The following is a 14,158-nucleotide window of genomic DNA, read 5'->3' on the forward strand; positions in this document are numbered from 1 at the left end:
TAATCCAAATGTTATCATGTTTAGGGTTGAGACCAAAAACACAGTAGCACTGGTAAAATGCTCAGAGTCCTAACACCAGCAAAGGCGAGGTCAGAAAATTGGAGGAGGTAGGCAAGAAGTTGTGAGGGGCAGGGGACCACCCTAAGGCTGTCAGATCCAACAGTAGTGCGATTTACACAGCAGACCCAGGCAAGCTACAAGGATGGTATTTTATCAAACATTGCATGTGCCTTTGATAATAACTACATCAGACCCAAAAAATTGACTAGCTTTGCTGATGAGAATGAAGAGAGCGAGTTACCTACACAGAAAATCATATATTGTGCAACTGTGTATCAAAGCACATCCAGACATGTAAAAAAAAAAGGGCATAACATCCCAGGAGAGAATGTTTCTTACTCCAAACATTGCCCTTTCAGGCTTAGAGTACTGCATAGGACCCCTGGATAGCTATCAAGTATTAGGTGGAAAGCAGCTTTTTTTACATGTAGCACTATACAACACCACTAACAATCGACATATGCTCACCTCCGATGTCTGTTTTTCTAGAAGAGTTTCTAAGCATATAATAAGCTCAATGCCATTTAGAGCTGAGCCAGTAAAGTGACAAAGCCTTTTGCCATTTCTGCGGAAAGTCTTTAAGCATAAGATTGGCAAGTGCTAGTCACACTGATCTAGGGAAACAGACATTTGAGGAGCAGATTTGAAGTGTCAGTGGTGTTGTAGAGTGCTCCATGTAACAGAGCTACCCTGTACCTAAGTCTTGGGGAACTACTCAAGATTCCCTACTTTTCTTCATATACATCCCATAGTCGATTACTCCACTGTAAGGCTCCTGTTCTCAACAGGGGTGGCACATAGCACTGGGAGCAGACCAGATATGTATATGACAAAAGTGTTCCTATATGAAACGAAGACGCAAACTCAGGATTGGATTGGAAAAGTGTTTTTAATTTGGAGACACCAGTGTATGCTATGTGTTTCGGCCTCCCTGGCCTTGATCTGCCATGCACGGTGGTGGTTGGATAATGTATGGTAATTGTATATTAATTTACGTTAAAAGACCATAGAAATTTAATTTAAAAAGAACCAAAGGGTATAGGGATGTTATAGTTAGTTCATGTTTTACACACACAAAACCACAGAAATTCAGCAGTTATTGTTATACTGCTCTGAAGAAAGCATAACTTGTGCCATAAAGTAACTTTAGGCCACAAGCTTTAGTGTCTGAACATAAGTATAACCTTAACTGCTGAATTTCTATGGTTTTGTGTCTGTAAAACGTAAACCTAACTATAACATCCCTGCAACCTTTGATTTTTATCAGTGAATGTATATATGTATAATACATATCTGTGCCATATGGGTGATCTTGTTCACACCACAAAATGTTTTGGCGTGCAGTGGTCCCCACGACGAAGAACCACTCAACTGAATGCAAGCTGTACTTGGCAAGCTCCACACCAAGCAATTCCCGTCTCCAGACAATACTTAGTCCACGCTCATGCCGCTGCGGCCAGATGGAGTCAAGCTTACAATGTAGGCACAGAAGAGGGCACTGCTCTCCAGCAGATGATGCAAGTCCTTCGCAAGAGGTCTTTGAAGTCCCTGAGACCTCAGCGGAGTACAGGGCCAAGCTGCCCTCAGAGAGCACTCTTCGGGTTACTACACAGCAGCAGGTAGTTGACTCAGGCCAGCCACAATACAGGAAGGGTGCACTGATCCCTTCCTCGGATAGTTGTCCTCCTGTGCACAACAGACTCCTCTGGCTGTGTGCACCATGCGGTCCAGCAGCACTGGTCCCATGTCACCAGCAGATGCAACTCTCCCTTGCTGACGGTTAGTAGTACCCCTAGTTACACTAAAGTGTGCATTTGAAGTTAGGGGTGGCTCAAAGGGTTCTCCTTTGAACCACAGATTTCTTCATCTAAATTTCGGCCCTGTTCGCCCCAAGGCCATGGAATGTAGATCTTTATCTTTAGCGGGGCCATGCGCTGGCTTTGAAAGGCCAAGTGTCAGAAATCTGTGTCCAATCGATCTATCCCAGGGCGCAAATAGCAGGGGTCTCTTCTGGATGCCCAAGTATTATAGCTGTTGCTTGGGGAATGCACAGATGTGTTCCCCTTCCACCACAAGACACAAAGCATTTTACAACCTAGAAATGCCCACTTCCTAGAAGTGGTATGTCTAAGTTGCTAATAACAAAACCACCTTTACCATCATAGAGGGTTTGCCATTCTGAATCACTGCTCCACTGCAATCCACTATTGCAGCCAGAACTAATAAGATTCTTTCTCCCATGTTACCCTGTGGTCAGAGCAGCTCTGATGGGCAGTGCGCACACGCATGGGTATTCTGCACTCCCTGGGCACATGTACCCTGGAGCACACACAAGCCTGCAGAGGAAGGCTGGACACTTAGGTTAAAGCGTCACAAAGGGTAAGTTTGCCTATACTGGTCTGTGCAACCAGGCTCAGTTCCTATATTAAAAACACATGTGCAAGTGTGCACACCCTGGCAAGTGATGCTAGATCAAGTATCTATACAGGAAATCACCTGTGTGCCAGAACATGGGCTAGTAATACTGGTCTCCATCTACACATGGTAACACCCATGTGCAAGTATACACACACTGACAAGTTGTGCAAGACTCACTATATGCATGACGCCCTGGTGCACGTAGGCACCTAGAGGCCAGCTATGCCAAGCTCAACATATATATGAGCACCAACATGGGCATAGGGAGGCCAGCCAGGTCAGGCTCATCCTTATAGGTGCACGCGGCAGACTCTCCCCCCTCCCCCACCCCCTCGGTAGGTGACACCCACATGGGGGCCTTCCCCACCAGGGTAGAGTACACCTTTGTATATCTGCCCTGCCCTACACCTACCACATGTCCCTTCTTTGGGGCCCAACAAGTGAGGCGTAAGGCCGGCTCATGGTTGGCACAATCATAGAAGCTGCCACCCTGAGTGCAAGAGCACTAGCACCCTTGTAGACTCATCCAATCAGGCCCAAGACACAGATGACATGATCTTCTAGGAGGTGGCACCCACAGGGCAACATCCCTCTAGTATCCAGGCCGTACTGCCCAGGGTATGTGGGGTACCTTTTTTTTTTTTTTACAGGGTCCTCCTGGTTACAGCACCTCAACCATGTCCATAACCACCCCTTCCTAAGATGACTTGGAACAAAATGAGTTACTTACCTGTACCCACACTTCTCCAGTATTGGTTTCTTTCATAGATTCACATGCTTGAATCAGCCCAGTCGTCAAAGTGGTAGTCCCACAGTACCTTAAAATAGCAGTATAGAGAAACTTTCTAAAGAAACAATGCCAAAGTGTATTCACTTTACAGCTTATCTGCTTCCTTAGAAAAGACCCAAAGTCCAGCCAATCAGGCGACAGCACCCTCTAGAAACCTCAGCACAGAAGCTACAGTCTCTCAGATTTTCCAGCACAAGTGGAAGTGTAAAGGAGACATGAGGGGAGCCTCTACAGGAAGGAGGGTGGGTCATGTGCGAATCTATGAAAGATACCAATACTGGAGAGTTGTAGTTACAGGTAAGTAACCCATTTTCTTCTCCAGTACTGGATCTTTCATAGATTCACATGCTTGAATCAGAATAGCAAGCAGTTTCAAAATATTATGAATTTATGCTCATCATACATTGTGGATGGTGGGTGTAAGGAAATGCCTCCTTGGCATGGTTACCCCCTGACTTTTTGCCTTTGCTGATGCCAAGTTATGATTTGAAAGTGTGCTGATGCCTGCTAACCAGGCCCCAGCACCAGTGTTCTTTACCTAAAACTGTACCTTTGTTTCCACAATTGGTACACCCTGGCATCCAGGTAAGTCCCTTGTAACTGGTACCCCTGGTACCAAGGGCCCTGATGCCAGGGAAGGTCTCTAAGAGCTGCAGCATGTCTTATGCCACCCTGGGGACCCCTCACTCAGCACAGACACTGCTTGCCAGCTTGTGTGTGCTGGTGGGGAGAAAATGACTAAGTCGACATGGCACTCTGCTCAGGGTGCCATGCCAACCTCACACTGCCTATGGCATAGATCATGGGTACTCGCAAACATTTTCCCAGGGGCCAAAAAGTTTGGTCTGTGACGTGCCTGGGGGCCGCATTGATGTCAGGGCAGTGGCGGTCGGGTGGGGTAGCTGGAGGGATTGGTGGCAAGGTTGGTGTAAGAGAAGCAAATGATATACATCTAGTGGCTGAAAAAAACAATGGGAAACCAGAAAACCTGGAATTAATCGCAGCTTACCCACTTTTCCAAATTGTGTGATCCTAGACAATTGTTTACTCTCACTTTCCCTCCTTTTTCTACATTATCACATTTAAGATGACCTCAAAATACAGGATTCATGGTGTGAGCTGCACAAAACTTGCTTCTATGTTTGATTTATTAAACTATAATGTTGTTAATGTATGATAGGAACCCAGGCCACCCAGTGCACATACCGAGTGGCTTGCCTCTTTAACTTACTATTGATGATGTCTCAGGGTAGAGGAAAGAATGAAAATGTCAATTACCCAGTGTACATCTGTTCGTGGCATCAGTCGCAGTAGATTCGCATGTTCTGCAATAGCTCGCCATCTGGTGTTGGGCCGGAGTGTTACAAGTTGTTTTTCTTCGAAGAAGTCTTTCGAGTCACGGGACCGAGTGACTCCTCCTTTTGTCTCCATTGCGCATGGGCGTCGACTCCATCTTCGATTGTTTTTCCCCGCAGAGGGTGAGGTAGGAGTTGAATTGTAGTAATAGTGCCCATGCAATGGAGTGACTAAGTATGCACCTATTTAAGGTTGAGATGATACATATATAAATAATTGGAGGTAACTTCCAAACTGCTACAGGCTCCCGGGGAGGCGGGTGGGCACATGCGAATCTACTGCGACTGATGCCACGAACAGATGTACACTGGGTAAGTGACATTTTCAGTTCGATGGCATCTGTCGCTGTAGATACGCATGTTCTGCATAGACTAGTAAGCAGTTATTTCCCCAAAAGCGGTGGATCAGCCTGTAGGAGTGGAAGTAGTCTGAAATAATGTCCTTAATACGGCTTGACCTACTGTGGCTTGTTGTGCGGATAACACGTCTACACAGTAGTGCTTGGTGAATGTGTGAGGCGTAGACCATGTGGCTGCCTTACATATTTCTTGCATTGGGATGTTTCCTAGAAAGGCCATGGTAGCACCTTTCTTTCTGGTTGAGTGTGCCCTTGGTGTAATGGGCAGCTGTCGTTTAGCTTTAAGGTAGCAGATTTGGATGCATTTAACTATCCATCTGGCTATACCTTGTTTTGAAATTGGGTTTCCTGCGTGAGGTTTTTGAAAGGCAATAAAGAGTTGTTTAGTCTTTCTGATGTTTTTTGTTCTGTCAATGTAATACATCAATGCTCTTTTGACATCTAATGTATGTAGTGCCCTTTCAGCTACGGTATCTGGCTGTGGAAAGAACACTGGAAGTTCCACTGTTTGATTTAGATGGAACGGTGAAATAACCTTTGGCAAAAATTTAGGATTGGTCCTTAGGACGACTTTATTTTTGTGTAGTTGTATAAAAGGTTCCTGTATTGTAAACGCCTGAATCTCGCTTACTCTTCTTAGGGAAGTAATGGCGATGAGAAATGCCACCTTCCAGGTTAGGAACTGTATTTCGCAGGAGTGCATGGGTTCAAAAGGTGGACCCATAAGTCTAGTTAGGACAACATTTAGGTTCTATGAAGGAACAGGTAGTGTTCTTGGTGGTATAATTCTCCTAAGGCCTTCCATGAATGCTTTAATGACTGGTATCTTATATAGGGAAGTTGAATAGGTAGTCTGCAGGTATGCAGATATTGCTGCAAGGTGAATCTTAATGGAAGAGAAAGCTAGGTTAGATTTTTGTAAGTGAAGCAAGTAACCCACTACATGTTCTGGAGTTGTGTGTAATGGTTGTATTTGATTAATATGGCAGTAGCAAACAAACCTCTTCCATTTACTTGCATAGCAGTGCCTGGTGGATGGCCTTCTGGCTTGTTTTATGACTTCCATACATTCTTGGGTAAGTTGTAAGTGCCCGAATTCTAGGATTTCAGGAGCCAGATTGCTAGATTCAGCGATGCTGGATCTGGGTGTCTGATCTTTTGGTTGTGCTGTGTCAACAGATCTGGCCTGTTGGGCAATTTGATGCAGGGTACCACTGATAGGTCTAGCAGCGTTGTGTACCAGGGTTGCCTTGCCCAAGTTGGTGCTATCAATATGAGTTTGAGTTTGCTTTGACTGAGTTTGTTTACCAGGTAAGGAAGGAGAGGGAGAGGAGGAAAAGCGTAAGCAAATATCCCTGACCAGTTCATCCATAGGGCATTGCCTTGGGATTGTTTGTGTGGGTATCTGGATGCGAAGTTTTGGCATTTTGCGTTCTCCCTTGTCGCAAACAAGTCTATCTGAGGTGTTCCCCAGAGTTTGAAATAAGTGTTCAGAATTTGGGGGTGAATTTCCCATTCGTGGACCTGTTGGTGATCTCGAGAGAGATTGTCTGCGAGTTGATTTTGGATCCCTGGTATAAACTGTGCAATTAGGCGAATTTGGTTGTGAATTGCCCAATGCCAAATTTTCTGTGCTAGCAGGCTTAACTGCGTGGAGTGCGTCCCTCCCTGCTTGTTTAGATAATACATTGTTGTCATGTTGTCTGTTTTGACGAGAATGTATTTGTGAACTATTATTGGTTGGAAAGCTTTTAGTGCTTGAAAAACTGCTAGAAGTTCTAGGTGATTGATATGCAGTTTTGTTTGATGTACGTTCCATTGTCCTTGTATGCTGTGTTGATCGAGGTGTGCTCCCCACCCTGTCATGGAAGCATCTGTTATTACGTATTGTGGCACTGGGTCTTGGAAAGGCCGCCCCTTGTTTAAATTTATGTTGTTCCACCACAGAAGCGAGAGGTAAGTTTGGCGGTCTATTAACACCAGATCTAGAAGGTGACCCTGTGCTTGAGACCACTGTGATGCTAGGCATTGTTGTAAGGGCCTCATGTGCAGTCTTGCGTTTGGGACAATGGCTATGCATGATGACATCATGCCTAGGAGTTGTAATACCATCTTTGCCTGTATCTTTTGTGTTGGATACATGCGTTGTATGATGGTGTTGAAATTTAGAATTCTTTGTGGACTTGGAGTGGCTACTCCCTTTGATGTGTTTATTATGGCTCCTAGGTATTGTTGTACCTTGCGCGGCAGAATGTTGGATTTTGTAAAGTTGACGGTGAACCCGAGTTTGAAGAGGGTTTGTATGATCTGATTTGTGTGATTTGAGCACTGTATGAACGAATGGGCCTTGATTAGCCAGTCGTCCAAATATGGGAACACATGTATTTGCTGCCTTCTTATGTGTGCAGCGACCACCGCTAGACATTTGGTAAAGACTCTTGGTGCGGTTGTTAATCCGAAAGGCAGTACCTTGAATTGGTAATGTATTCCTTTGAATACAAACCTTAGGTATTTCCTGTGCGATGGGTGTATTGGTATATGGAAATAAGCATCCTTGAGGTCTAAAGTTGCCATGTAGTCGTGTAGTTTTAGCAATGGCAATACTTCTTGTAGTGTGACCATGTGGAAGTGGTCTGATTTGATGAAAGTGTTCACTACTCTGAGGTCTAGGATTGGTCTCAGCGTTTTGTCCTTCTTTGGTATCAGAAAGTACAGTGAGTAAACTCCTGTGTTTATTTGTGTGTTTGGCACTAATTCGATTGCATTCTTTTGCAATAGTGCCTGCACTTCTATCTCCAGGAGATTGGAATGGTGTGTTTTTAAATTTTGTGCTTTTGGTGGTATGTTTGGAGGGAATTGTAGAAATTCTATGCAATAACCATGTTGGATAATTGCTAGAACCCAAGTGTCTGTAGTGATTTCCTCCCATGCTTTGTAATAATGACCTATTCTTCCCCCCACTGGTGTTGTGTGGAGGGGGTGAGTGACCTGTGAGTCATTGTTTAGTAGTAGGGGTTTTGGGGCTTTGAAATCTCCCTCTATTTCTAGGGAATTGGCCTCCTCTATATTGTCCCCGAAAACCTCCTCTATACTGTCCCTGGTAAGTGGACGGTGTTGCTTGTGAGGTGCTGGCTTGTGTGCTTTGACCCCGAAACCCCCCTCGAAAGGGCGTTTTACGGAATGTGCTGTAATTCCCTCTGCTCTGCGGGGAGTTGAGTGCGCCCATGGCTTTGGCAGTGTCCGTATCTTTTTTGAGTTTCTCAATCGCTGTGTCCACTTCTGGACCGAACAGTTCTTTTTCATTAAAAGGCATATTGAGAACTGCTTGTTGAATCTCTGGTTTAAATCCAGAAGTTCGGAGCCATGCATGCCTTCTGATAGTTACAGATGTATTAATTGTCCGTGCAGCTGTATCTGCAGCGTCCATGGAGGAACGTATCTGGTTGTTGGAGATGGTCTGTCCCTCCTCAACCACTTGTTTTGCCCTATTTTGGAAGTCCTTGGGCAGATGTTCAATGAGATGTTGCATCTCGTCCCAGTGGGCTCTGTCATAGCGCGCAAGTAGTGCCTGGGAGTTCGCGATGCGCCACTGGTTTGCAGCTTGTGCTGCGACTCTTTTACCAGCTGCATCGAACTTGCGGCTTTCTTTATCTGGGGGTGGTGCATCTCCAGATGTGTGAGAGTTGGCCCTTTTCCTAGCTGCTCCTACAACAACAGAGTCTGGTGGCAGCTGTGTAGTGATGAAAACCGGGTCCGTAGGAGGCGGCTTATACTTTTTTTCCACCCTTGGTGTGATTGCCCTACTTTTGACCGGCTCCTTAAATATGTCTTTTGCGTGCCGGAGTATACCAGGGAGCATAGGCAGGCTTTGGTATGAGCTGTGGGTGGAGGAGAGTGTGTTGAACAAGAAATCATCCTCGACCTGTTCTGAGTGGAGGCTTACGTTGTGAAATTGTGCTGCTCTAGCCACCACCTGAGAGTACGCGGTGCTGTCTTCTGGTGGAGATGGCTTTGTAGGGTATGCCTCCGGGCTGTTATCTGACACTGGGGCGTCGTATAGGTCCCATGCGTCCTGATCTTGGTCACCCTGGCTCATGGTGGTGTGAGCTGGGGAGTGTGATGGAGTTTGTGCTGGTGAAACGTTAATCACGGGCGGAGGAGAGGGTGGTGGTGTAACTCTTTTCACCACTTTTGGTTGTGGTGCTTGTTCCGTCTGGAACTCCAACCTTCTCTTTCTCCTAATGGGGGGAAGGGTGCTTATTTTTCCTGTCCCCTGCTGAATGAAGATACGCTTTTGCGTATGGTCCACATCAGTTGCTTGTAGCTCTTCCTCAAACCTATGCTTTTGCATTTGGGAGGTTAGCGAGTGCTCTTCTGTATAAGAGCCTGAAGCTGGGTCGCTTGCAGTTTGTTTCGGCATCGAAACTTTGTCTGCGTGTTTTTTCGGCTCCGAGGTGACTTTTTTCCTTTTCGGGGCCGAAACCTCTCGGCGTCGATCTGTTTCGGTGCCGCTGTCTCGGCGTCGAGCCGTGTCCACACCGGCATCTCGGTGTCGAGGCTTGTCTCCAGCACTTTCTCGGTCCCGAGAAGGCTGCGTGCCGGTGTCTCGACCGGAGTCGGACGATCTCGGCACTGTTTGGGCCTTTTTCGGTGCCGACGGTCGGTCACCGAATTTATGGGTCGAGCCATGGCCTGGTGGCAGTGGCGTCCCCTGGGCCTTGTAAATGTTTCTTTGTGTGGTTTTCGACGTCTTACTCACGGTTTGTGTATCGTCGAATCCTTCGGAGTCTGAGTCTTGGATCGAGAAGGTACCTTCTTCTTCCTGTTCCTCGAACTCCCGTTGGGCTGTCGGTGCGGACGCCATTTGAAGTCTTCTGGCTCGACGGTCTCGGAGTGTTTTTCGGGACCGGAACGCACGACAGGCCTCGCAGGTGTTTTCGCTGTGCTCAGGTGACAGGCACAGGTTGCAGACCAAGTGTTGGTCTGTGTAGGGGTATTTATTGTGGCATTTGGGGCAGAAACGGAACGGGGTCCGTTCCATCGGCGTTCTTCAGCACGCGGTCGGGCCGACCAGGCCCCGACGGAGGATCGAAAAACTACCCCGAAGGGCACCGGAGCTCTTCGATCTTCGATGCGGTGTGGAATCTAAGTACGCCGATCCCGAACGCAACAATACCGACGAAAATCTTCCGAAATTAGCTAATTTTCCGTTCCGAAACTCGGAGCGACAGGAACACGTCCGAACCCGATGGCGGAAAAAAAACAATCGAAGATGGAGTCGACGCCCATGCGCAATGGAGACAAAAGGAGGAGTCACTCGGTCCCGTGACTCGAAAGACTTCTTCGAAGAAAAACAACTTGTAACACTCCGGCCCAACACCAGATGGCGAGCTATTGCAGAACATGCGTATCTACAGCGACAGATGCCATCGAACTTTATGTTTCCAAATGTATGTATGAAAACTATCACTTTTAAATGAATACATCTCAATGCACTGATGAAATAAATTGTACTAAGGCAAAAATGTTCTGAATGTTAACTAAATACACTTTTTTAATTTTGAAGAGACTGTCTTGGTTTTACACTTGTGCTGCAAGATGTCTTTAAAAATGAAGGCATTTCTAAAGTTAAGTGCAGGAGTCCCTAGTTACTTCTTTTCTTTTACACCAAATAAGTTTGAAATAAATGATTGTGTGTCTATTTAATATTTTTATTGTGGAGTTGAGCAAACAGCTGCCCAGTGCTCAAGTTGCCCGAGGGGCCGCATGTAAAGGTCAGAGGGGCCGCATGAGGCCCACGGGCCGTACTTTATGAGTATCCATGGCATAGATAAATCACCCCTCTAGCAGGCCTTACAGCCCTAAGGCAGGGTGCACTATACCATAAGTGAGGGCACAGGTGCAAGAGCACTATGCCCCTACAGTGTCTAAGCAAAACCTTAGACATTGTAAGTGCAGGGTAGCCATAAGAGTATATGGTCTGGGAGTCTGTCATGCACGAACTCCACAGCACCAGAATGGCTACACTGAAAACTGGGAAGTTTGGTATCAAACTTCTCAGCACAATAAATGCACACTGATGCCAGTGTACATTTTATTGTGAAATACACCCCAGAGGGCATCTTAGAGATGCCCCCTGAAAACATACCCGACTTCCAGTGTGGGCTGACTAGTTTTGCCAGCCTGCCACACACCAGACATGTTGCTGGCCACATGGGGAGAGTGCCTTTGTCACTCTGTGGCTAGTAACAAAGCCTGTACTGGGTGGAGGTGCTTCTCACCTCCCCCTGCAGGAACTATAACACCTGGCGGTGAGCCTCAAAGGCTCACCCCCTTTGTTACAGAGCCACAGGGCACTCCAGCTAGTGGAGATGCCCGCCCCCTCCGGCCACGGCCACACTTTTGGCAGCAAGGCCGGAGGAGATAATGAGAAAAACAAGGAGTCGTCACTGGCCAGTCAGGACAACCCCTAAGGTGTCCTGAGGTGACTGACTTTTAGAAATCCTCCATCTTGCAGATGGAGGATTCCCCCAATAGGATTAGGGATGTGCCCCCCTCCCCTCAGGGAGGAGGCACAAAGAGGGTGTAGCCACCCTCAGGGCTAGTACCCATTGGCTACTAACCCCCCAGACCTAAACACACCCCTAAATTGAGTATTTAGGGGCCCCCAGAACCAAGCAAGATAGATTCCTGCAACCTGAAGACGAAGAAGGACTGCTGACCTGAAGCCCTGCAGAGAAGACGGAGACACCAACTGCTTTGGCCCCAGCCCTACCGGCCTGTCTCCCCACTTCAAGAAAAACTGCAGCAGCGATGCGTCCCCCAGGGTCCAGCGACCTCTGAAGCCTCAGATGACTACCCTGCATCTAAAAGGACCAAGAACTCCAGAGGACAGCGGCCCTGTTCCACAAAGACTGCAACTTTGCAACAAAGAAGCAACTTTTAAAGACCACACGTTTCCCTCTGGAAGCGTGAGACTTTCCACTCTGCACCAGACGCCCCCGGCTCGACCTGCGGAGAACCAACACTACAGGGAGGGCTCCCCAGCGACTGCGACCCTGTGAGAAGCCAGAGTTGACCCCCCCTGACCCCCTCCCCCAGCGACGCCTGCAGAGGGAATCCAGAGACTCCCCCTGACCGCGACTGCCTGGTAAAGACACTGCACCTGCAGCCCCCAGGACCTGAAGGATCCAACCTCCAGTGCAGAAGCGACCCCTAGGTGCCCCCCCCTTGCCTGCATCGCTGAAGAGACCCCTGGGTCTCCCATTGAAACCTATTGCAAACCCGACACCTGTTTGCACTCTGCACCCGGCCGCCCCTGTGCCGCTGAGGGTGTACTTTCTGTGTTGACTTGTGTGTCCCCCCCCCCCCCGTGCCCTACAAAACCCCCCTGGTCTGCCCTCCGAAGTCGCGGGTACTTACCTGCTGGCAGACTGGAACCGGGGCACCCCCTTCTCCATTGAAGCCTATGCGTTTTGGGCACCACTTGGACCTCTGCACCTTACCGGCCCTGAGCTGCTGGTGTGGTAACTTTGGGGTTGCCCTTAACCCCCAACGGTGGGCTACCTTGGACCCAACTGTGAACCCTGTAAGTGCTTTACTTACCGGAAAAACTAACAAATACTTACCTCCCCCAGGAACTGTCGAATTTTGCACTGTGTCCAATTTTAAAATAGCTTATTGCCATTTTTGCCAAATCTGTACATGATATTGTGTTGATTCAAAGTTCCTAAGATACCTGAGTGAAATACCTTTCATTCTAAGTATTACTTGTAAATCTTGAACCTGTGGTTCTTAAAATAAACTAAGAAAATATATTTTTCTATATAAAAACCTATTGGCCTGGAATTGTCTGGGTGTGTGTTCCTCATTTATTGCCTGTGTGTGTACAACAAATGCTTAACACTACCCTCTGATAAGCCTACTGCTCGACCACACTACCACAAAATAGAGCATTAGAATTATCTCTTTTTGCCACCATCTTACCTCGAAGGGGAACCCTTGGATTCTGTGCATGCTATTTCTTACTTTGAAATAGTACATACAGAGCCAACTTCCTACAGTGGGTAAGAATGAGAACATAAAAGCAGCAAAAGCAATGACTACAGTAGGAATAATAACGTTAATTATATAACAATAATAATGATGAGAATAATAATAACAAGCAAATATACATTGTTCATGTGTGGTGCCCAATACATAATCGAGAGAGAGAGAGAGAGAAACAAACACAGAGGCTCACCATAGAGGTCATAACACAGCCTGCCTAACTGCTGCATCGCTGTGATAGGAGTCGAAGCAATAGTGTTGAGTAAACATGTGTACACTCTTCCACATTGCAGCACGACAAATCTGCTCTACTGAAATCCTGTTAACAGTGCAGCTGAAGTGCACACAGCTCTTGCTGAGTGTGCTTTCATTTTGGAGGAAAGAGGTTTGCCAGCAGGAGAATGGCAAAATTGTATCATTGCTGAAATCCATCTTGCAATGGTTGCTTTTGTAACGGCAGAGCCTTTTTGTGACTGTACATATGCAACAAACAGCTGCTCTGATTTTTCAAAGGGTTTGGTACAGTGTAAATAAAGTTTGAGACATCTTATGTCTAAAGTATGCAGAGACTGCTCGGCTCATGTAGTTGGATTTGGGAAGAATGTCCGCAAGACAACTGGTACATTAAGGTGAAACTGTGAGGGTACTTTTGTAATAAACGTTTGATTAGTTGTTGGTATTACTCCTTCACCTGTAAGTTGAAGGAAAGACTCTCGGGTTGTGAACGCCTGAATCTCACTCACCCTTCTAGTGGATGTTAAAGCCAATAATGTGCCTAATTTCCAGGTAAGGAATTTCAAGTTGGCTCAAATGGCGGTTTAATTAAATGAGCAAGGACTATGTTTAAATGCCATTCCAGAGGTGGTGAACGGATTGGAGTAAAGACACGGGATAAGCCTTTCAATAACTGTTTGATGATCCTTGTTGAGCAAAGCGATATATTCTGGAAAGAATGCCTGTATCTGGAAATAGCTGCAAGACGTACTCTCAGAGGCATATGCATCAAACCAGAGCAAGCGAGTGGAGATAAGGTAATATCTGCACTGGTGATGCTTTCAGCTGGTGCAAGTTTTGTTTTTGACACCATAAACAAAATCTCTTCCATTTTAATCTGTAAAATTTGTTGG

At 46.7% G+C, this 14,158-nt stretch overlaps 1 protein-coding gene across 1 annotated transcript in view; it reads right to left on the reverse strand.

The window, feature by feature from the left end:
• LIG1 (DNA ligase 1) overlaps positions 1 to 14,158 on the reverse strand; it is a 296,484-nt gene that overhangs the window by 72,475 nt on the left and 209,851 nt on the right. The window lies entirely within an intron of this gene.

The sequence above is a fragment of the Pleurodeles waltl genome, chromosome 7 (assembly GCF_031143425.1).
Source record: "Pleurodeles waltl isolate 20211129_DDA chromosome 7, aPleWal1.hap1.20221129, whole genome shotgun sequence".
NCBI lineage: Eukaryota > Metazoa > Chordata > Amphibia > Caudata > Salamandridae > Pleurodeles > Pleurodeles waltl.